This window comes from Triturus cristatus, chromosome 5_1, assembly GCF_964204655.1.
Source record: "Triturus cristatus chromosome 5_1, aTriCri1.1, whole genome shotgun sequence".
Classification (NCBI taxonomy): domain Eukaryota; kingdom Metazoa; phylum Chordata; class Amphibia; order Caudata; family Salamandridae; genus Triturus; species Triturus cristatus.
In genome coordinates this window covers 420,141,473-420,166,551 of record NC_140587.1, presented here as the reverse complement: position 1 = coordinate 420,166,551, position 25,079 = coordinate 420,141,473, and the positions used below count along the sequence as shown (strand labels likewise).

The following is a 25,079-nucleotide window of genomic DNA, read 5'->3' as shown; positions in this document are numbered from 1 at the left end:
GAGGGGAAGATGATGACATGGGCGACGATGATGTGGAGGGAGCGGTCCATGTCATTCCTGCCATGCAACCAAACGGTTGCCCCAAGCGGCTAATCCCGAAATGCAGGATAAGAGTTGCCGGACACGCGATACAGGCGCTTATCGACACAGGAGCCTCTTTAAACATCATGGCACAGTCAATGCTAAGGGCTCTCCCAACACAGCCTACCCTGCGGCCAACTTCCACACAAGTATTTGCGTATGGCTCCACGACTCCTCTTCCTTTGGCAGTCGCATTCACCACCAACATCTCCCATGAGTCAAGGTCCACCCGAGCCAAGGTCTATGTCACCCAGGAAGGGTCTGGGATGTTGCTGAGCTGCCGCACGGCGGAGCACCTACAGTTGGAAGCCTTCACATTCGCTGTGCACCAGTAAAATGTGGAATCCCTCGTGGAAAAATTCAAGTCCCTGTTCGGAGGCATAGGATGCGTCAAGGATCACATGGTTCGGCTCCACGTGGATCAGTCGATCCAGCCAGTTGCTCTCAAACACCGACGAGTGGCTTTTCATCTACGGCCAAAAGTTGAAGAGGAGCTTTGGAAGCTAGGGGCAGCTGATGTCATTGAGCTCGTGGAGGGTCCGACTCCCTGGGTGTCTCCCATCGTGATAGCCCAAAAGCCTAAGCAACCAGGCGAAGTCAGAATCTGTGTGGATATGCGCCTGCCGAATCACGCGATAAAGAGGGAACGTCATCTAACCCCTACGGTGGACGACATAGTTGCGGAAGTAAGTGGTTCGCAGTGGTTTTCAAAGATGGACCTACGGGCGGGCTATCACCAGCTACTGCTGCATCCCGAGTTGAGAGCCATAACAACATTCTCCACACACGTGGGACTACGCTGATACAAGCGTCTCAGTTTTGGAGTCTCCAGCGCAGCGGAGGTCTTTCAAGACACCATTAGAGGAGTGCTCTCTGGCCTAAGAGGGGTCATAAATATCAGTGACGACATTTTGGTACATGCACCCACCTTAGAGGACCGCCTCCGGGACGTATTCCAGAGATTGCAAGATAGCTGCCTCACCCTACATCGTGAGAAGTGTGCATTCCTCCAAAAGGAAGTAGCTTTCTTCGGATACCACTTCTCCCAGCATGGAGTGTCGCCTGATCCAGCAAAAGTCAGTGACCTCCAGACCGCACCGGCCCCCCACCACTGTGACTGGTGTGAGAAGTTTCCTGGGTATGGTCACATACTGTGGCCGTTTTATCCGTAACCTGACAGACCTAACTGCGCCATTGCGAAAACTCACGAAGAACACCACCACTAGGGAATGGGGTCCTGTGCAGGAAAAAGCTTTTCTGGATACCAAACGTGCCCTCTCGGCAGAGACTACGTCAGTCTACTTCAACCCGTCATGCGAGTCGGAGCTGTCCGTCGATGCGAACCCCATTGGACTTAGTGCAGTACTATCACAAAAGCAAACGGACGGGGAGCGGGCCCCTGTAGCCTATGCCAGCCGTGCCCTAACCAACACTGAACAGCGGTATTCACACATCCAGTCCGGTCTTGCTCCCTATGTCAAGCTGTTGGCCCAGCTGAACCACCTGCACCGATTGTTACAGAAGTTATACCCCCTCATCCCTGGCACAGAACAAGTGCCGACTTCGGGAGTCTACCTGATGGGAGACACATGCTCGTTGTCATCGACGATTTTTCAAAGTATCCGGAGGTCGAGATTCTGGAATCTATCACAGCGAGCAATACGATACCTCGGATCGTGAAGATAATGGCCTCCCATGGACTTATTCGAAAGCTACGCACAGACAATGGCCCACATTTGTCTAGTCATGAGTTCACTAACTACCTCCAATCCCGAGGTGTTCGGCATCACAAGATCACACCCTGGTGGCCCCAAGCGAATGGGGAAGCGGATCGCTTTATGCGCATCCTTAATAAGGTCTTGAGGGCAGCTGTTGCCCGGGGACAGAACATGGAATGCGCCCTATACACGTTTCTGAAAGAATACCGTCTGACACCTCACGCCACGACCATGGTCAGCCCCGGGTCTCTGTGCATCCACCGGATGGTGGAGGATGTCATCCCTCATCTAGCCTACGTGATCAAGTTGCCGAACGGCTTCAGCAGCGTCGGGCCAAGAATGATCAAATGTCCAGGCGACGGCATGCCAAGAGTCGGTCATTGACAGCAGGTGACCTAGTATTGGTGAGAAATCGAAATCCACGAGGGAAGTTCTCACTCCCATTTTAACTGGACCCCTGGGTCATCCAGGCGATAAAAGGTACAATGGTCACCGCCAGGAAAGGTGGTGAAACAATCACGAGAAACATTTCACATTTTAAGAAGTTGCAACATCCTTAGTCTCCCAGTGGGGAGCGCCTGATTCGGGTGATGCTGAATCTACTGTTGAGTCCGGTGTAGAAGACACCTGGCTGCCCAACCGACAGGAGCTACCTCTACCCAGTGCCTCCAGTGACCGCACCTCAAGGACGCTCAGAGCAGAAGACCGTAGAGAGGGGAAAGAACATCGAGGAGGACGGAGGTATCACCTCCGGGCCAATCCTGTGGTGTCATCTCGACTGAGAGGTTTCGTATTGGACTAAATGTTTGAAATGGACAGCTCATAGCTCTCTCTCTCTCTTTTTCTCGGCTCAAACAACCAGTTTATTTTTCCACATTGTTGTCTGCAAATTTATGATAAAGGAGGAATGTTATGTTGTGTGGACCACCCCATGTTGGTTCTGTTATGAAGGGGTGTCCACACACTAGCCCTGTGTTTCCATGCCAGATGGTACTTTCCCCCCCCCCCCCCCCCCCCAGCGGAAGTGGTTCAAGGAATAAAGGAGGTCGTGACCGGGTCAGACCGAGGCTAACCACACTATCGACTGGGTGTCATTTGTATGCAGTGGCCTGCCTAACGCTGCGACACAGCCTCATGCCCATTACTTGTCCTTGCTCCCTCAGGACAGAAAAAGGTCATTCGACTTCATCTTTAAAATGTTATAGTTCATTTTTGTTTTTATTATATTTATTGTTTTGACATAACATTGCAGCAGCATTGACGTCGATTGAAAGTCTTACTTTTTATTTATTAGTACCTTTCCACTTATTCACACAGAAATTATTTTTCTTGGATTTCACAGTTTGTGTATTAATGACCCAACCCTGCCATCTACCTTTAATCAATGTATTACATTTAAAGAGGGTTCTTAAACTTGATCTGGCTGTTTTCTTTCTTGCCTCTGCCCTTAGTCACATAGTCAGTGAGACATGTTTTCAAACCATTTTACATATTTAACTTGATTAGTATCTTCACGTGGCAACTTGATCCGCCCCAATGGGTAATCTCCAGATCTCTCGGTAGGGCTGTTTCCATTGCTGGCTTTATGGAAGTGTCAGGACTGATTTTTCTCTGATTTACTTCAAGCTTCTGTCGGCCTTCCAGGGTTCTAGTCCTATTTTTGCTGATGCACACGGCTGCTACCAAACGGGGTGGTGGTGGTAAACAGAAAAAAAAGGACTTACCTGAAACAGCCAGCTGCTGCCTCTTCTCCATCCTCGTCCTCTTCCTTCTACCTGTCTGGCCAGCAGCATGAAGCACCCGGGCACACAGGCTCTCCTGAGCCAATCACAACTCTGTAGTGCAGCGTTGTGATTGGTCTGTGTGCCGTGGTTGGGCCCTCAGACGCGGACTAGGAGCCTGTGCATGTTCCTCACCAGGCTGTAATGCAGCCTGATGGGGAACATGCAAAGTGCGCATGAACTGTTTGGTCGGCCCAAGAGGGCACACCACTCCTCTCCTAAATCCAAATCTAAATCCGGTATTTGTAAAGCACAAACTACTCACCCCTAAGGGTCTCAAGGCACTGGGGGCTGTCAGGGGGAGATTAAGTGAGCTATTGCCCAGATTCACATGGTGCTTAGCTGAGCTGCCGCCGGTGCCCGAGATCGAACTGTGAGCCCTGCGCTCCGGAGTCAGTTGCCCTGGCTGCTGCACCACACTTCTCCCCTGCTCTGGCCAGCCCCGCCCGCCACTGAGATAGGAAAAATAAAATGATAGTAACGATACGTTAGTATAATTTTATTTTTCCTTTTGAGAAATGGGGCGACCCTCCTCCGCCTTAGTGGAGGAGACACCACTGATTCTTATGTCCTTGCCATGTTACTGCTGGCTTCCTTATTGACAAGACTTCACTTCAGCACTCTCCCTTCTTTTATTCAGCCTGCACCAGCATTTCCTTTTATCTATTGACCTGAAGTATCTCATCAGTCCACTAACAGAGTGCTGACATGGCTTATGTAACCAGGTATTTACTTATAATTTCAGCAATATGCAGCCACCGAAGAAGGTGATCTTCAGCTATGCAGCGTGTATACATACCTTTGGCACCAATCCTCTCATAAGTGCCTACATCCAGAACATCCTCACATTGGGCAAGATCCATTACCCTCTTTTTCATTGATGCCTATTTCATCATGACCGTGTTTTTTTAATCGATAAGCAAAAGCTCTGTGCTTGAGAGTCTATTCGCCATTTTCCTGTGGACTCACCTTTTGGAAGACTTCTGATGCAGGTCTTGCATTCTTTGCTTCCCTCGAGGCTCTTGCTTCCAATAAGGCCTTTGGAGATGCTACAGTCCAACTTCATCACAGGTGTAAAGAAGTCATGCTACCTCACTTAATTCTACCAGATCCTCTCTGGCTTCCCCTCAATGCAGTAATTATCTTCAAAGTGGCCTGTATCACCCACAAGACACTACACAGCAGCTTATCAACTTGCCTAAAAGACAAACAACTAACCATAGGAGTCAAAATTATCATTTATTTTTGTTTTCAGCAAATGCCATAACCGTAAATATCGCCAGTAACAACAGTAACTGTAAACAGTATTAAAGTTCAAGAAGTAAAGCCAAGGGAACAAAACACTTTAATAATACCCATACTGGGTACGAAAGTTAAAGTATGGTAGACTAGGTGATGCTATACATGGCAAAGTCACACATCTGACTTAAAAAGAAATACAATAAATAAAACCACTAAAACAAAGCTAGTTCTTTTTAGGTTTCCATTTGCATAATTGAGATGATCCAGTATATTCCTATTATTAAAAATGAGAAATTGAAGATAAATAAATATTATAACCAGCCCCTATGCTTCCTTCCTCAGTATGAGCCAAGTAAGACCAATGCGTAGGATGCAAACGATTTGAAGGTCAAAGCCTCATCCATTCTATAGCATTTGGATGCAGTCTTACACCAAGAATCTTATGTAATTGAAGAAGCCATATACGCTTTATTCCCTGTGTTTTTTTGTACAAAAAAGCATGAAGTGCAGTATGGTGTCTTTGCCCCCAAAGCTGTAGTTACAAAGAGAACTATTTGAATAGACCCTATCCCACTTTGCTCATGAGCTTTAGCTGGGAGAATGCAGAGTCTAAATTTCACATGTAAAGTGCATCATGCCTCTGGTTGTATTACATGAAGATACTGCTTGCATCCGCTTGTACCTTTAATGGTGAGATGGTTAGGGAACCACTTAGTAGAGTTAATGCGTTTGTAAGCTTGTGTGACCAATACGCATTCTTGAATGTTTTGAATGCATCAGCTCTGTTCAATGCAGGATTGTCCCAAATAAAGCTAAGTCTCAAATCTACTAGTGATTTTTTGATTGCTCATCCATTAATGGTGGCCCCCTTAAGAGAAATGACTTCCAACGTTGATCTTAAATATGACGTAAGAAAATGGTTCCTGTTCAGTCAAATCCCGTTCAATGTACGCGATACAGCAATAACATCTGATATATATTTAATATCTAGTTCCAAGTACAAAGGGATTAGGAGTTGTTTGTACCAGATCTTCTTTAGCAAGGATCATAGAAAATTGTTTTCTATTATATGTAGCTCCTTGCGTTTAGTGTTAATGTTAGCGTCTGATTTTCCCTCCCTCCACATGCTACATATTATTATGGTAAGCAGGTTGCTCTATTTCACTGTTTCGAACATAAAGTTGTTTGAAGTGAGAGCCATGCATTTGCTCCAAAATGGTGATCTTGTTTGTCACCCCCTCTCCCAGATTCCCCCTTTCTATAGTTATAAGATAAAACTTCCCAAAATCCTTTTGTTGTTGTCATTGGCAGCTTAGTTTAACCTGTTCCATGGCCACGGCCTTAGCTGAGCATCAAGTACCTTGTAATTATTCCTCATTTCATGAAAGTGGGCTGCCTTGCTGCTCAATGATCGACGTTTTACCAAAGCAATTGAGAGTTTCTGTATTTTTCCTAGCATTCCACATTAAACCAATCTAAGTAGTATTTGCATTTCTCCCCATTGTCGGTTTTGTGCTTAAACATATTACTGCTACATTCTCAGTCACGTTGAATAGTTCAACAACTATTCTTTCCTCACCTCGATCTGCTGTAAGAATGGGTGTCAGTCAGTGTATCCATTAATGCATTTTCCCAGTTCCAGGTTATTGCTCTTCTGTTATTACTTGATATTATGTCTAATAAGGAAAATATGTATATTAGCATTCATAATTTTTAAGGTAGAGTAATTTATGACCAGGCTAGCCAACAGTGGATTCTGGTCGTTCAGTTACCTTCTTGTTAATAACTCACTTCCAAGACTTGATATTGATTAAGATGTAGTCTGCCAGGCTTGCCTTATTCTCGGAGCTAAAAGGTATGGTGAGCAGGGAAGTTAGAGACAGTGTGGCCATATGGAGCGCAAGTTGCAACTTAATAACCATTAGCTAAAGCTTTCCCTGCTCAGTTTTTTTTTCTTTTCTCATAGCTATCTGGTTCAGGAATTCCCCATCCCTCATCCTCGTCAATGACCACGTCTTCAATGATGCCCTACGAGTGGGATATTAAAATCACCACTGATCAGCAGTGTTTAGTACTCCAGGGTGTTTATGTAAATTCTTTGTTGCTCTACAGTTTCCACCAGTGCTTTCATAGTGGTCTGCTTATTAGAGTTGCGACCTGGCAAAAGGTAGACATTCCAAATAGCAACGATCCCAATCGGTGGTGTCAATCTTATATTTAGAACATATATATATATATTTTTTTTTGGGGATCGAATGTGGAATTCAGAGTAACTAATTAGGATAAGTTCTGATAAGGTCTATATCTCCAGAAAGCAAAACATATCCATTAACTGTATGGAGGTCTACAAATCCAAGCCATCGATCTTTGTACTTAGGGCAGTGATGTTTCAAGAAAGGAGAGACAGGTAGCTTGGGTTCTATTCTATTCCCACTTCTCTTGCTTGTTGTCTGTCAGATTGAGGAATGTCACAAGTCAGGGTTATCATGTTAAACGAACTGCATTTGAATTTATTCATTTTATATCAGGGGTAGTCATTCAAGTAGGTGTCTTGACTTGATTGAAACTTTTAGCGAAAGCTTCAAGGTCCTCAATAATACAGACTGCCAGCAGGTTAATTACCGCCGGCACCAGTGCGATTTGTTCACAAACAAGTGGTTTAGCAGGTGAGGAATCAAGTGAATCTGGGTCAAAGATTGACATCTTGAAGGACATTCTATACTGATAACTTGCTGCAGCATTTTGGATCTCTGTGTTCTGCTCCCAATTGCATGCTTTGCTACTTTACTAATTTTTCCTTTTTGAGGTACTGGACTCCATGGCACTTCTGTTTGTGCATCCTTATCCGAAGTTCCTTTCGCTTTATGTATAAATTTCAAATTTGCAGAAGGCTCCTCTGTTGGAACCAAACCCATAGATTGTTGGCAAGAACTCATAGTGGCCATAGCTTTCTCCAAACTAGGTACAGACTCGGGCTCAGGTTCATCAAATACTTTTTTGTGGAACACAACATCGTTCTCTACTTTTTTCTTGTTTTTGCATCTTTTCTGATTGTTCTTGGTAGGAGCCTTGTCTACCTTCAACAGTGTTGTTCAAGTGACTATTGGTTTCTTTATTCTGTGTGCTGGGAGGTTGGTTCAGCCTCATCTGATATACATATAGTTTTCTCACAACTCTTAGTCCTTGTACTATATGCCTTTCACAGAGGTCATTGGAAGGTGAAACTAACTAATGGTTTCTTGGTGGAGAAGGCTATGGCAACAGTTGTATTAATTTTAAAGGAAAGTGCCATATCATCACCTTCGGTCGCAGTAGTGTTTGTGGGCTTGGGTTTAGTCAACACTTGTAGAGCAGTAGTCAGTAATGTGGAAATATGGCCTCATCCTGCTAATGATTTTTCTCACAGAAACAATATGGAGCGTAAAATTAGTTGGAACAAATTTATAGGTTTAGAATTTTCAATTTTTTATTTTTTTTCTCATAAAACAAAACTGCATTTCAATGACTCCGTTCTTGAGCAAGACAGTTTTATTGGCATTTCTTCTTTTTACAGTTGACATAAGGCTCACAGTGAAACATTATTATTATAAATGGATCTGCTTTTTTATCAGTAGCACATGAGGCACAGTACTTTTTGGCAAATAATAGTGGCGTTTGCATACAGATATCATCACGACTGCTTCAATTTGAGTCAATATCATCGTATTGCATTTGTATCATTAGAGTTATGATGTCCAAATAGGCTGTGTATTGAGCCCATTTGCCTTGCGGCCTTGACTTCGATGATTACTGCTCACTGTTGATAGGCCCGGCATCCAGTGCACTGCTATTTCTCTTTGATCGGCAAGAATATTAATGCAGTCAAAATGGGTACTTCCCTAGGTATTTTTGCCACAGACCCCAAAACCGGAACATCCACTATCTGTGTAACAATGGTTCTCTCTTAGGGAATCTCCATTGATATTCATACGCACCGAATAGTTCTGCCAATGCGCAGGAATCCCATATATCTTCCTAAGTGTAGATGTTTGCCTTCCTTCAGTAAGGCCTGTAGAAACACTTTAGAGAAACACATTATGCAGCCTATAAGAACAGGCAACAATTGTCAAATTCTTCAGATCGTACTTAAAAAAGGGTCAAGACACCCATATATGTATAATTTAAAGCCAGTACTGTAAAACAGCTTAAATCTCTTTCGCAAATCCTTTTTGTAAAAGTAGAGAGATGAAGGATAGCAGGACTGTGAAGCCATCTAGCCTGCCATTATGTGAGTTTAAAAACAGAATCTATGCGTTTAAGGATCCAGAGACCACAAATATACCATCATGCCCAGCAGGTGCCATTGGCTTCAGCTCAGTTTTTCTGACTTCTGGTACAGGATCTTGGAGCACTGAGGTCGGCCTTTTTGACTTTTTCTTTTCAAAAATCACCAGTGGATTTTTGTGACAACTTTCATCTCTCCCTTGCATTTTCTGCCTTTTTCTGACAGACAATTCTGGTATTTTGTCAACAAAAATGCCATCTTTGTTTGAAAAGTGTCCTGCCTGTGGGAGAAAGAAGGTCAAGTCAGACCTTCACAATGTCTGCATCATCTGCCTTCCAGCAAGCCATCTTCCTGACAAATACCAGCACTGTAGGAAGTTGTTAAGGTGTACCCTGTGGGAAAGGGAGAACATTTGCCTCCACGGCACTGAAGAAAGATACAGACAGCAAGTGCAAGGGCCCAATAGAATTGCCTCTGAACGGCTCCACTGACACCCTTTGCCCACTACGTTGCAGTGATTAGTGGCGATCCGAATGTGTGCTGCTCATACAAAGACCCCCAGCGGCCCTTCCCCGGCGCTTCATCAGACTGTAGGCATTGAGACCACGACACGCTGCGGACCCTGGTGACTGCACTGAAGGTGCTAGATTTGGGACTACAAACCTGGTCCTTGGCTGCGCTACGCGTGGGGGCTATCCCCTGCGTTTTCCTATCCCGTGAGTGACTGCTGGTGCTCGCATTGGGCGGCCATACGTGAGGGAAGAACGCCCCCGGACTGGTGTTGCACACGCGTGGGTGGTTCACTTTTGTTGCCTGGACCTGGGAGGGAACAGCGAACTGCACTAGACCTGTCCAATTGGTAACCTTGGTGGTACGTCGCTGCCTCGCCATAGAACAGATTCGGGGGCTGGATCAGGCCTAGGCCGTGAGTGGAGGCGCGGCGCAGCCATAGGCCTCCCCTGTCTCTCACGAATCTGGGGTGAAGAACAACGAAAGGCAACATTACTTGGCAACCCACTGTAGGAGAGGCGCTCAAGTGGCAGACAGCTGACGAGAACCAGACTGTGCGCCCGTTTCAGCGGTTGGCCTTTCCGCCTCCTGTCTGCGCACATTGAATCGACGCAAGGAAGGCCCTCTCCACCTCACTGCAATCCCAGACACGGATCTGATGCTTGGGGCTGCACCCTCGGCTCTTTGCGAAATCTGGTTGCCCTGTGGCAACACAGGGGGGGCCACACCACGGAGCTGTGGCAGGTGGCAGCCGAGCAGGCACTGAAATGCACATCCCACCAGTGACTCTCCTCTTCCCTCCCCTTGGACTGGTATAGTTGGGGTGAGGCTAACTGCGCCAGATACCAGGCACATCTGGATGATAAAGCATCCATAAAGTTTCCTTCGGCTGTGCCCACCCAGCACGATAACGAAGAACTGGGCGCATTGTATTTACTGGGGGCCTACGGGGGATGCACGTGCAAGTCAGAGGACACCGAGACCCACAGTAGAGGATACCGGGAGACGTCAGAAGGGTGCACACGTGAGAAGACCGGATATCTGGATTTGCCCCCTCAGCCGAATGCAATCAATCAATCATAGGCATTTATAGAGCGCTCTACTCACCCGGAGGGTCTCAAGGCGCTGGGGGGGGGGGGGGGGGGGGGTGCTGCTTCTTCCTGAAGGCGAGGTGGTCCTGGGTCAGGCGCAGGTCGGTCGGGAGGGAGTTCCAGGTCTTGGCGGCCTGGTAGGAGAAGGACCTTCCTCCTGTTGTCGTTCTTCGGATGCGGGGGACGGCGGCGAGGGCGTGACTGGCTGATCGGAGGTGTCGTTTGGGAGCGTAGAAGTTGATGCGGTTGTTGAGGTAGCTCGGGCCTTGGTCGTGAAGAGCTTTGTGTGCGTGGGTGAGGAGACGGAAGGTGATTCTCTTGTTGACCGGGAGCCAGTGCAGGTCTCTTAGGTGTCCGGAGATGTGGCTGTGTCGTGGGATGTCGAGGATGAGTCTGGCTGAGGCGTTCTGGATCCGTTGGAGTCTCTTCTGGAGCTTGGCGGTGGTTCCGGCGTAGAGGGCTTTGCCGTAGTCCAGTCGGCTGGTGACGAGTGCCTGGGTGACATTCTTCCTGGTCTCGGTGGGGATCCACCGGAAGATCTTCCGTAGCATGCGCAGGGTGTTGAAGCATGACGAGGAGACGGCGTTGACTTGCTTGGTCATGGAGAGGGAGGAGTCCAGGATGAAGCCCAGGTTGCGTGCGTGGTCTGTCGGTTTGGGTGCGGTGCCCAGGGCGGGGGGCCACCAGGAGTCGTCCCAGGCGGAGGGCGAGGATCCCAGGATGAGGACTTCCGTCTTGTCCGAGTTCAGCTTCAGGCGGCTGGTCGACATCCACTCGGCTACCTCTTTCATTCCTTCGTGGAGGTTGGCTCTGGCGGCGGCGGGGTTGTTGGTCAGGGAGAGGATCAGCTGGGTATCGTCGGCGTAGGAGATGATGTTGAGGTTGTGTTGGCGTGCGATGGCCGCGAGGGGGCTCATGTAGACGTTGAAGAGGGTTGGGCTCAGCGAGGATCCTTGAGGGACGCCGCAGATGACTTTGGTGGCCTCTGACTTGTACGGTGGTAGACGGACTCTCTGCGTTCTTCCGTCCAGCGCAACAACTGGTGATGGGTCGCATACGCACCACCAATCAACCCTTTAGTGTACGCAGTAGCAGTGCAGATCAATCCACGACACAAGGAGGAACTACAACTGAAATGCTGCACGCTACGATAGCCAGGCCCTATGACTCCTACCAGCTGCCCCCGAGGGTTCAAACCCATCACTGGTACCAAGGTCGCCAGCAATCCCAAGAGCATCTGCCTTACCAGCAAGAACAGCGAAAGAAGCCTAGAGGAAGAACCACCAAACAGCCCACTCAAGGGGGAAAACCTGCACCAAGCCATGAATCTTTCTTTTCTCGGGTACCAAAAAGCCAAAACACTTTAGCAGCTAAACCGAAGTCTCATTCTACTAGGGGCTAAGAGGCTACTGCCGCCTTGATGAGAAACGTCACTATAGCTGACATTTGCAAAGCAGCTACATGGAGATCTGTTCACACTTTTACCAAACACTATTGTTTGGATTCGGATGCTAAAACAGATGCTCAAGTAGGACAGGACTACCTCAGAAATATATTTGCTTAATCTGCTCATTTAGTCGTTCCTCTGTCTTTTCCACCACTCTTGGTGAGGATGGGCTTGCTATTCTGTTCAGTGCTTATGACTGTCAATGGAGATCCCCTAAGAGAGAACGAATGGTTACTTACCTGTAATCCCAATTTTCCCTTAGGGGAATATCCATTCAAGTCATAAGCAACCCTCCAACCTCCCCCAGTGGAGGTGACAAAGGCAATTATTGGTCCTATCTATCACTGACACATCTTGTCAAAAAGAACTAAAGCAACTGCTACCTGCTGGGCATGATAGGCTACTGGTGGTCTCTGGATCTTTAAAGGCGCAGACGCTGTTTTTAAACTCACTTAATGGCAGCCCATTTGGCAACACTGTCCTGCTATCCTTCTTCTCTCTACTGAGTATTGACTTTAAATTATTCATATATATGGGCGTCGTGACCATTTGTTAAGTACAATCTGAAGAATTTGACCATTGAAGCCTGTTCTTATAAGCTACATAATGTGTTTCTCCGAAGAGTATCTACAGGCCTTCTTGAAGAAAGGCAAACATCTACACTTAAGAAGATAGACTATGGAAAAGAGCGCCAGGATTCCCGCACGTGGGCGTAACTATTCAATGCTTATGATTTCAGTGGAAACTCCCCTAAGACATAACTGGCATTGCAGTTAAGAAACCATTCCTTAACACTTACCTAAAAAAAAAAAAATTGTATTCGTAGGCAGCTCCAAGTCAGGTGTGGAAGTCCGTTTTTGCCATTTGGCATCTAGTGTATTCATGATGTCTAATGGGGTTCAGTTTATGGAGTAGTGAAGGGGTATAATCTAGCCTATGTACGTAGTTAAAATTTATTAATTTGGGTCTATAGTTCAAGGATCTAAACTGTACACAGAAACATTACCATTTTCATATGTCCCAGAGCTCTCCTTATTCTTCCTCCCATAATCTCATAGCTAGTTTACTCGGGGGTCTAGAATCATTAGATATTATTTTTATCAATCTCTGACTGAACTCTAGATTCTCTACCTTTGTCAGCAAGGTAAACTTATGTGGTTCCTGTGAGAACATTGTAGAAGTGGCACCTACTGAGTCTACGTATATGAACATATCAAGTGTCGGCATATGTCCTCTAGCTGTTTTTGATGTTGATGAGGAGGGTTGAACTAAAACCCTATGTGAGTGTGGTGTGCTTAGTGTGAAGTGCAATGCTAAAGTGAACACGGTTAGCTATATGGCAACTTTAATTGGCTACCTTGTGACAGGATTGAAAACAGATAGCTGATAATACTGCTGCCGTCATTAGAGGCATCTGTATTAGTATATGAACAACATGTTTCGGCCTGAGGACCTATCAAAAGTGTTGTAGCCTTCATCAGGATTGAGCATACAGCTACTGCAACAAAGTGAGGTGCATGCATGTATAAAAGAAAATGTGCAGTATCGACGGTGTGCTATACTGAACCAGGGCTCCTGCTGTTCAGTATGTTCACCGTTGAAGCCTGTGGTAAGACAAAAAACAATGTGCGCCATTTACAAATAAAGAAAGTACAATGAGGAAGTGCATGAAAGACCTGTTTTTAAAAAAAAATATATTTTTATTTCGTTTTTTAAATAAAACATAACATTAAACAAAGCATGAATACACAATACGCATTGCATAGCATTCCACATTTGCCATGTAGGGCAATCATAAAACAAAATATCTATTGCGATTGAGTCTACAAATGTGCTTGGGTGGCCTGGGCGCAAATAAAAAAAATCAAAAGCACTGTTACAGTTTATGGTTACACATATTTGGAACAAACAGTACATCTTTCAAGGCTCTTCCCATGGTCCTTCGGGCGACGGACTCCCACCCTCTGCTTCTACCGCCACTCCGTAATATTTTATCCTTGGGGCCCATATTTTCCGGAACTTCTTGGGACAACCCCGGGCTTTGTACATCACTAGTTCTGCAACCATATACAAGTCAAGACTTGCCCGCCATTCGTTAAGGGGAGGTATTTGCGGGGGCCCCCCAGTATTTAGCTATATCCTGTTTGGCTACTACCAACCCCAGGTTACCTAGAACAAGTTTGCGCCTTAAGATGTCTACCTCTGTCGGAATTCCCAAAAGGAAAAACCGTGGCTCCAGTTCTATTTGGACTTCCAATATGTGGTTGATCTCCCCCACAATCGATCCCCAATATGCCTGTATCTCATTACACTCCCAAAGGTATGTATGAACGTCCCATGTTCAGTGTGGCATCGAAGACACTCCGGGCTCTCTCTATTGTATGCAATTTGGCTCTATCAAAATAAGTGCGGTGTAGTATTTTGTATTGGATGAGACGTAACCTCAATTTAATTGCCACTTCACGTGGATGCATGAGAGCGGCCTCCCAATCTATATCCTCCAGTACACCAGTGATCTTTTCCCATTTTGTTCAGAGTGGACCCAGTCTATCGGGCTTGTTATTAAGTAATGTTTTGTAGGTAAATGAAACCGCTTTAGCCGGGATTTCCTCCTGGAGGAGGCGACCTTCTAATGGGGTGTATTCTGGTAGTGCCGCCCCATCCAACCCCTCAGCCATCCATGCATGTTGCAAACGGAGGAATGCATATGCATGATTGACGTGAAGTTGATATCTAGCTTGCAGCGTGTTGAAAGAGGCCAGCACACCATGTTACAGGACAGCTCCTATTTTAGAAATACCCATTAGGTCCCACTGCCTAAAGCCACTCAACTTTCCAATTTCTTTAAGCCTAGTCCCCTCCCACAGTGGGGTTTCTCTGGTGCATTTTGGGTACCAATTCATTTGTCGCTCAGCTCTCTTCCATGCCTCCAGCGTCCTCTGGGTCGCTTGGAGCAGTCTACTACATCCCTTAACTCCATAAATATAGTGAAGATGGGTATGGTCTGTAAACTGCAGCCTTTTGAGCCTATATGTTGGGTGATCCCCAGATGCATGGATCCATTCATTGATTACAATAAGGCTCTATAGTATGACCTAATATCTGGTAGAGCCAAACGCCCAGTATATGGATTCTGCGGCAGTGTTGGGAGTGCAATACGTGGAAGGGCCCCATCCCAAAGGATTAAGCGCAGTTCACTATCAATGCCTTTAAATATTGTATCTGGAATCTTAATGTAGGTATTTTGCAGTACGTAGAGCAACTGCGGGAGCGTTACCATTTTATACATAGCAGCCCTCCCATAATGGTTAAGGGAAGCTTCCTCCATCTCTTAACGTCCTCTTGAAAGTTTAAGAAGACCCGCTTAATGTTGCGAACTAGGCTGGTGGCCACATTCGTAGTGGTGTAAAGACCAAGGTAAGTAAATCTTTCCATGGACCAGTGCAGGCAGCTAGGTAAAATCCGGGGTGCCCCCCCCCTGTCCTAGCCTAATAGCCAAAGGGTACATGGGCTAATCCAACCTAACAGAAAAGGTGGTGGCGTTAGAGTACTGAAAAGATCAAAGGATGATGCAAAACAAGATTGTGTGCCTTCAAGAGCGAGAGCATTCTGTATGAATTTAAAGTACGAGGGAAAGTATGCTGTGCCGGTTTGCATGTCGGGTGTATGTACAATAAAACTTGCGGTGCGCATGGTCTGGACGCCTAGGTAGTGACAGCCTAAATGATTTTAAAAAAAACGGGGTGTGACCCAATCTTGTGGCGTCGATGATGTAGTGAACAGTCTTGGAATCAGAGTAAAGATGTAGTGTGCGATAAACGACGACAGACCTGGTGGTTGCAGGGCCGATGCTGGTGCCAAGACGTGCTGCTGGGAGAGGAGGGAGGTTGTTCCGATCGGGACAAACCACAGCCAACCGCTGGGGTATGCCTGGATCGCCAGAGAAGGAACTCAGAGGTGAAAAAAGGCCTGCAATGGGGGCCCGGCTGGACGCTGCGTAGCTGGCTGCTGCGGGCAGAAATTGCATACTCGCGGGGACCGTGAGTTGTGGCAGGCAGGGACGCGTGGCATGAAGGGGAGTCAGTAAAAGGGAGGACCGGCCAGATGCAATAGATAGTTAAAGCAAGTTCGCTGACAAAATGTACCGCCAGGCGAGGGCGCTTGGCATCTGAGACCCAAGTGGTGGGTGCCCTCCGTGCTGGACAGAGACCAGAAGCCGCGGCACGGAGGCAGACCAAGAGTGAAGCCGGCGTCTGAGCCGGGAGCAGAGCGCCCGCAGGTGCGGCTAAAGTAGAGTGCTGCATCACACTGCGTGGAAGCGGGGGGCAGCATGCCGGTCGCGAAGACCTACGACTTACCGCTCAGGTGTAGCGCTGGAATCAGAGCCACAGGTCCACGTGACAGGGATCGTGTGAGTGCTAGCACTGCATGTTAAAGTAGTGCCGGAGAGTCGCCTGGCTGTAGGACAGCCGAGAGGATGAAGGAAATGACCACTTCCTGGTGGATGTGCTACCGCCGGAAGTGTAGGAATTGTGGGGAATGTAGTCAGGTTGCAGCGGAGGAGCGCCTGACACATCAAGCAGATATGGTGTGAGCCAATTAGCAAGGCGCGTGAGTGGCAGCAGCATCCTCTATGTGTACGAGGTTACCTGCAAACAAGAATACAATATTTTAAAATTGGAATTTGAAAATAATCACAAAAATTATTCCGGAGTTTGAGAATCTGGAAACAAGCTGGGTGCTGGGCTGGATGAAAGAATGCGAACCTGCGGAATTGGCCGGTTCTAAGGGCGGGTAGCTCCAGTTTGGATGTCACTCCTAGACTCGTCTGAGTAGGGAGTGGCACCAAAGTAGAACGTGACTGGGAGGAGAAGAAGCAGCCCAGTGGCACCTCAAGGTGGAGGGTAGTAGCAAACTAGTGAGTATAAGTGGTCATACTCGTTGCTACAAGGGTGGGGGTGGTTGATATACTGTAAGGCTCAACGAAGCGCTGCCCATGGAGTATAGGTGGTCGTTTTGCTGCAAGGCTCAGGAGAGCGCCAGCCAAGGAATGTCGGTATTATCTAAAGCCAGAAAGCCAGGTTTTCAGCTCAAGTAGATTATCACTACGAAGAAAACTGAAATTGACTGTGACTGGCAGACATACGGTGTGCACCAGAGAGACACAAATCATTATTGTTCTCTAAAACGTCTCATTGTTTGTTTTACTTGGAAATACACTATTTACAGTTTAATATGCAGATGATGGAGAGGAAGCTGGGCCAGTTCTCTGTATCTCGGCCCTAAGTTAATAGCACTTTATTTAAAAAGTTGAACTCAGCTAAGGAATAATACTAGGTTATATGTGTACAATTAAATCATGATTTCACAGATGCATTAGCTAGCAAATGGCATCATTCTAAGACAATAACGGTGGCTCTCATTATTGCATTTTTAAAGCCCCCATTTTGCCACACAAGAAAGAAGAGTCTTAAAAGCCATGATAGGGAAAATGAACCCCAAAATGGAAATGGGTCCTAGCATCTTTCATAACCATCTCACTCCCCTAGCCCTTGTGTTAGAACAGAATGGCTTATGGATTCACAGAAGAAACTTGTTAGTTGGTGCATGACAGCGGGGCCACCAGCACCATCCTTATTTAATCGCATTCTAAAGTGATGTTAACATCTGACCACACAGAGGGATGTAAACGAGTAGAGATATAATTGATAATGGTAGATGCAGTTTCCAGTCTCCTCCAAGGACACCCCTCCAGGGAAACGTACAGGATAGAGAGGTCAAGAGCACTGACAAAACCTATTTGCACCCTAAAGGCTTGCATTACAGGTCGTAGGAGGACCCTTAGATTATGGACAGTGAGCTAAGCACCGACAGTAGGAAATATAGCATCCTGTATTCTAGGCCCTGGTGAAAGAGGAATTTAGGGAAGTCAGTCCTGTTAGCTACTTAAGCCGCCACCACTCGATCATGCTGAACTTCAAGTTGTTCATGTTCTTGAGGTTCTGAAGTCTCACAGCAGTCCTGTAGCGTGTTTCAGAAGCCGCAGAGTTCACTCTCCAGAGCAAGAAGGTTCATACTACACTGGAGGAGGAGAGGACTGATCACCCCGTTTGTGCCCAGAAGCTAATGCCGCCTATCTCAAAGTAGAGAGGGTTCTTCCACTACCAAACCCAGGACCGAAAGAAACCAGTGTTAGGCAAAAGCAGGCCTAAAATGTCCCCACTCTGAACCATTGTTAAATGTCTGGATGCATACCTGATCAGGTACCTCTTGCTCCACAGGGAGATGTCTGTCAGATCCAGGCAGCAACTGCAAAATGCCGCAGTGTAGAACTGAAACAAGAGCCAAACATTTGGCAAAGATGCCCAGAGTAAAAGCCCCTCTGAATTTGATGGCTACCTGGCGCTGTTGAATTCCAGTTGTTATTATCGTGGACTAGGCGAGATTTCTTTAATGCTATGCTTGCCACTAAATGCTTTTGAAAACTCCTTGGATATGTTGATCGAATTAGCTGTTTAGACGATTTTATTCCTTGTACCCATTTGCATCTCTTTCTCTAATGCTGTTCTAGCCTCTGGTGTTGCTGTCGTGTACCAATTATTACTGAATATTCCCCGAACACCCGAGTTTCATAAAAGCTGGGAAAGACATTCCCCTGACTATATTTCGAGTTATTACGCACTCTATATAATTGTATCAAATGTCACACCAACCTTTTTCCAGGATTGGACGCACTATTATTGCTACCCTTGTACATGAAAGCTTTACTTGGCCAAAGTTTGTTATGGTCTTCAGGAACAGCAATATTGGAAGCTGTCTTTCTATAACTTCTGTCGGGCTAATATTGATGTGATAACATGCCCTTTGGGTCCCATAGCAAGGAGTGTTTCTTTTAATGGAGTGTTGCTCCTGTAGATGCAGGTGATACATCCGCGGTATATTCTGTGTGGTGAATAGTCATGTCCTGTACATGCTTTCAGCCATCCTACCTCTTTTGTTTCCCAAACCACTGCTTCTATTGACGCTGCCTTGTGTGCTCTTGATGCCCCTTCCATCTTAGCTAGTTGTGTTACTTCTGATGACGCTTTTTTGGCTGGGTTACAAGTGATTTTCTCATGTTAATTATACAAGTATATTGGCACATGGTCTTTATTATTCGTTGCGTGGGATTTGCTACTGATGCTGTTAACATCCTCGTCCTTGTGTTATTTCGCTCCCTGGATGTACTCCACTTGCTAGCAGTGCTCACCCCATTAAAAACATTCCGAGCCCTTTTGCCACAGCTTAAATGCTGGTGGGTGAAAGTCTGTGTGGTGAGATACAACCGCGCGTGCAGAATAAATTGTACCATTCCTAAAAAGTTAAAGACATTTTTCATGTTATTAGAACTTTGGGCGAGCATGACAATTAAGCTGTAAAGTGAGCATGACAATTAAACTGAAAAGTGAGCATGACAATTGAACTGACAAGGGAAAAACACTTTAACTGTGTTTCCTAAAGGTACATTTTCTAAAGTGTCGAAGATGTCCTTGTGGTCAGTTGAATGTTTCGTTTTTTTCTTGAATAATTATTTTTTATTAACTATCCCTTTGTCAACATATGGTGGGTATGTTTCTGTTTTAGAGCCTGTAACAAGCCTCTGTGCAAATAAAACAGAATTGTAATTTCGTCACTTGCGGTCAGCCCAGCAACTTCCCTCTCAAAGCGGATATTTGTTTCCTAATGGGGATTGGAGGAGTTGGAGCCACGATGATCAGGTGTGATGTCAGTTTATTTTTCACTACTAAATACCTCTCGGTGGCACTCTGTGTTTATCAAGCAGACAAATCCCATTTCCCGTTCTGGCCACCCTACCGAACGGTCTCCCCTGAATCAAATGGTGTTTCTCCGTTGGATAAAAAAAACATACGTTTTTAATTATTCGCCACAGCAGCTTAGTTATTTTGATTGATAACCCGCACATGCCGTGCCCTTGTAGGAAACAATACTTTTCGGCTGACATCATTTTTTGTTCTGTCAAAGCATGGAGCAACGCTGAAGGCCTTTCTGAGAACATCCTATCTGTGTTGCCGCGCTGGCTCTGGTACTTGGGGTGACTGCCAGGTTGTACAACCTCTTTACCTTTCATGCCTCTGATCGTCTGGGTGGTCTTCGCGACTGTCCCTCTGTGGGTGACATTAGCTCTCACTGCTGTCGGCTTCTCTCTTTGGGCTCAACTGCACAGCATCTACCATCTTTACAGGCTGTGTGTGCAGAAAGTGGATACCTTTGTTGTGACATTTCTTCACGCACTCGAAGTACAAAGCTGTTCCATTGTTTTTGAAGTACGGTTCAGCATCTAATTGAAGGTTCATTGTGTGACAGCCCAGGTGCATTCTAAACTAATCGCCACCATCAGGAGTGATCGTTGTGCGGTCTCCGACATATGCCTGTAACATCTGTGCGACCCAGGGTTCACACTGTCCCATGCTAATGGAGCCCTTCACTTGTTTGAAGTTTTACTCAAAACCAGCTGTGCGCACTGAGCCTGACTCCATGGCTGGTACCTGTTCAGGGCTCTCAGACACAGCAGCAAGGTGCCAGAGAGGATGAGAGAGGAGACTGTGCAGATGCGAGGCTCCTGGTTCCTGCATCAGCCTTAGGTACCACTTCAGAAAGTGCAGATGAATCATTCATCTGGACTACTACCATTCATCACGATTGGTAGTGGTCCAGTCCTTGGACTATGACGAGGAATACAAGAGAAGTATAAGACGTGCTTAGGCCTGTCAAGTGTCGCAGGCTTTGTTGCAATGACTGTAGCTCCAGACTTCAACCTCAAAATGTTTCCGCAGCAGATCCTCGTCTGCTGATGGTCACAGTAGACGGATGGGAACGGATAATGGTACTGGTCCAGTCCTCGGACTCTGACCAGGGATACAAGAGAAGTAGAAGATGTGCTTAGGCCTGTCAAGTGTCGCAGGCTTTCTGTAATGACTGTAGCTCCAGACTTCCACATCAAGGAGCCTCTGCAGCAGATCCTCACCTAATGATGGTCACAGTAAACGGATGGGAACAGATAATGGTACTGGTACAGTCCTCGGACTCTAACGAGGGATACAAGAGAAGTCAAAGACGTGCTTAGGCCTGTCATGTGTCGCAGGCTTTGCTGCAATGATTGTAGCTCCAGACTTCAACCTCCCAGGGAGCCTCTGCAGCAGATCCTCGTCTGCCTGTGGTCACAGTAGAGAGGTGGGAGAGGATGCTTAGTTCACTGAAGTCTACATGATTCTCTTCCATCCTCTAAGACATCTCAGTCCCTGTGCCTTTCCTCTCAGGAAGAGACTCCCATTTAGGATATTGTAGAGCGAAGCATCACAGGACTCTCCCTTCAGCTAGTTTACTCCATTGAACTAATCACTGTATCCATCAGTGTGAAGTGCTTGTATATTTTCATATGTCACACAGGATTGTCTACATTCCTGCTGCGGTTTCTTTTGCTGTCTCTGACATATACCCAAGTAACACCCTTCACAAGTATTCCAGGTTTAACCCAGACTGCCATTCCAGTATGCAAAGAAAAACCCAACTACCACTGTGTTTTCTTGCAAAAGTGTCTACTGGAGCTCCAGTTACATTGAGCTTTGCCTAACTACTGCTCGGCTTGCACAATTTGATATCTTTGAGGAGGAATTAAGTAATTGATCTGATTGTGCAGGTATGCCTACAGGTCCTTGCTTAATTCCTCACTCTGGTCATGTGACTCTGCCCTGTTCTACCACCAGCTTTGTCTATACTGCTGCTGTGGTCTCAGTCATCAGCTTGGCCGTCAGTCCTATTTTCTAGCTGTGGCTTGACAGCGCAGGTGTTGCTGGATCTTTTATGATAAACAAAAAAAGAGCTTTACAGGGCTAGGACTGAGAGACAGACTTTGGCTCCAACCACATCTTAATTCCCTTGGGCAGTCTTTGTGTGCTTCCAGCGGGAAAAAAAGTGTGAATAAAGACTTCTCTTTGATAATCCTTGATAGGTTTTCTTAGGAGAGATAGTATTTTCCTATGCCAGCTATAATTTTGCATACATTTGTAGTTTCATGACTCTTATGCCTGCTGATTTTCTTTTGGGAAAGCTTACCCTCAGTAGGCCTGCATTGGTTATGGTGGTAAACCGCTCATAAGGGCTATAGGCCTCTATGGGTCATTGAGATATGTTATGTCATATTCATTGAGATATGGCGTAAGTTATGTCCAATGCTATAGGTCTAATTGGTTTATTATGATCAGTTCATAGGCAGAAGGCCTGGCTTATTTATTGTGAGAAGCCAAAAGGCCTTTAATGGTGGAACGTTATCACACTGTTTTACAGGCTGTAGACAGGTATTTTGTGACATGAAAACTCACAGATTACTGCAGTAGGCATGGGGTTTGGTGTTGGGCACCCCCTTTAGAAAATCCTGCAGATAGAAGATTTTCACTGTGATGATCCTTGTTAGATCATTTTAGAGGGTTTGTACATTGTTTTGACAACTGTAATTTTGTATAGATTTGTAATTTAGTAACTGTATGCATGATGTTTGCCAGTTTATGCCCACTTCAGTAAACCTGTGTTGGTTATGATCTCAAGCAAATGGTAAAAGCTACAGTCCTTATTGAGCCACTGTGAAAAGTTATGTCGGATTCCATAATTTCGATCTTCTCATTTTGAAAGTGTATGGCCAGTAGGCCTGATTTACGAATTGTGAAAACCATGTAATAGTAATTTAAGGGTATTACACCCTGTAGGCATTAGGTAGGTTTTTTGAAACAAGCATGCTCAAAAATTCCCACAGTAGAAAAGGGGTTTAGTGTTGGTGACCCACATAAAAAAACGTGGCCATAGAAGATTTGCACTATGAGAAACCATATTAGGTCTTTTTAGTAGGAATTTTATATTTGTTTTGTCAAGTATGATTTTGAACATGGTAAAGGCTATATATATCGGATTGGTCCATTCTTAAAGGTTATCTCAAATGCTATAGGTCTGATCTTTTGGTTATTAATAGTTATAACAATGGCAGCATTCCGGATTTATTTTGTAGGTCTGGCATTAACCAAAACCTTTTGATTTTACTAAAATAATATGCATAGTATAGTTACTTAAAGAGGCTTTCAGACTCTCTACATCCACTGGTCTGTTGTGTCATTCACATTTTGCTCCCACCCACTACAGCATACAGCATGAGGCAACGGGACAGCCTACTTCAGCCCGTGGTTAGCTTCACTTTGAGTGACTGCATTTTGTTCTTTCACAAGGAGCACACCCGCACACTCAAGGTAGTTCCCTTCAGTGCCAATGTTTTTTGTTTTTATTTTATAATTACTTTAGTGTTGCCTTTGTGTTTAGACCCTTAGGTGAAAGCAGGGCTCTTTTTTCCAAATGTGTACACAGGCCACTTTCCACACTTTATCAGTTCCTGTCTCCTGCAAATGCTGTTGTTTATTCCTTTTGGAGTATTCTTTCTTTATCTGACTGCTCGTATTTCACAGCAAATCAGATTGCATCCATCTAAATCTGTTCTGTAGCAGGCGTGGCCAAGATGGCGAATAAGTGAGACGTTCGCTCTCTGTCTCTTCGGCCCCGCCGCCCATATCCACTGGCAATAGATTAGCGTTTCTGCCCTGTTGCAGCTGCCGACGAGTGACTAAGGAGCGGAGTGGACCTAGCTACTCTGTTGGCTCCCTTGGGACCCGGTCTGAAGCTGGGAGCACCGCCGGCCATGCTGAGGAGCTGGCAAGTCGAGAGTGGCCCATGAGGGAGAGTACCAGCCTGGACGGACCTGCCTGCTGCGGCTACCCCGCCCCGTGCCTGCGGGTGGCCGCAAACTGAAGGGCGCGGGCAACGGTCCTGGCTACTGGATCTACATAGGTACAGACGTAAAGGAGTGAGCAGGCCTTCTGGACCTAGCGTGAACAGGTCCGCAGACAAGAGACAACCCGGGCAGAGAGATCCATGTCTGCTGGAGAAGGTGATCCGGGCACCACGGGGCCTATAGCCGACCTGGCCCGTTTGATACGCCCTAGGCGGGGCACGCTGACAAAAGTTACTGCCATCCCCCTGCAATGGAGGAGTGGCTGAGGGCCTACTGGTCATGGGGGGAACCCCTGGGCGTCGGTGCGCCAGGCAGGTGAGATGCGCGGACTAGGAAGGACGGCCTTGTAGTAGAGGCCCGCAGCGGAGGTTGGATTAGGGCCATGTGGGCTGCGGCGATTGCCTAACTCAGGGGCCTGATCCACTGGAGCGGACTGGAATGGAGCCCCAGGCCTGCACCCTGAGTGGCACCTCGTCTGGTGGACAGCACTGACCTCGTGGAGGTGAGGGAATGCAGCTGTGAGGCCCTAGCCCTTTTGGTTGAGGCACGCTGGCTGCGAACCGAGGGTACCTAGCTGCAGCTCCTCTGGGGTGAAGTAAGGAGCGGTTCCCCGCGAGGAGATCCCTGGTGACACCGGGTCGACCTCCTCTCTGGTTCATCGGGAACTGGTTGGGTCGCCCAGCCTGCTGGGGAGTACCCCTGGGTGATGGCACGAGTTTGGACCTAGCAGACCTACAGCCCCCAGGGGGAAGACACTGAAGGCAGGGACAAGAAGGGACCTCGTCTGAAGGGATGCTACTGCCTGGTGAACCCACGTCGGTAGAGACTACCGAGCACACAAGGAACCCCTGATGAACCTGACTGGTCTGATCGGCGATGACTATGGCTAGAACTCAGAATGACCGCAGTGTTAAGGAAATGCTCTCCAGGCCGTTGGGGGGAACTCCCTCTATGACGCGCGAGGAGAACTCTGAGGAACATGTGATGCGCTCCTTCCTCAACTCCCTGTTCACATCCCTCTGAGAGGACCTACAGGAAGCCAAGAAGGACCTCTACAGCAATATCAGAGAACTCAGGAAGGATATGGACTTCTTGGGAGATCGTGTAGCCACTCTAGA

At 46.6% G+C, this 25,079-nt stretch overlaps 1 protein-coding gene and 1 long non-coding RNA gene across 2 annotated transcripts in view; one reads left to right on the top strand and one right to left on the bottom strand.

The window, feature by feature from the left end:
* Nucleotides 1-16,574, bottom strand: part of LOC146830976 (uncharacterized) — a 53,246-nt gene extending 36,672 nt beyond the window's left edge. Inside the window, exon 1 of the long non-coding RNA XR_014961503.1 lies at nt 16,493-16,574. This is a non-coding gene — a long non-coding RNA (uncharacterized LOC146830976). The remainder of the gene's footprint in view (nt 1-16,492) is intronic.
* VPS13B (vacuolar protein sorting 13 homolog B) overlaps nt 1-25,079 on the top strand; it is a 2,934,705-nt gene that overhangs the window by 2,361,973 nt on the left and 547,653 nt on the right. The window lies entirely within an intron of this gene.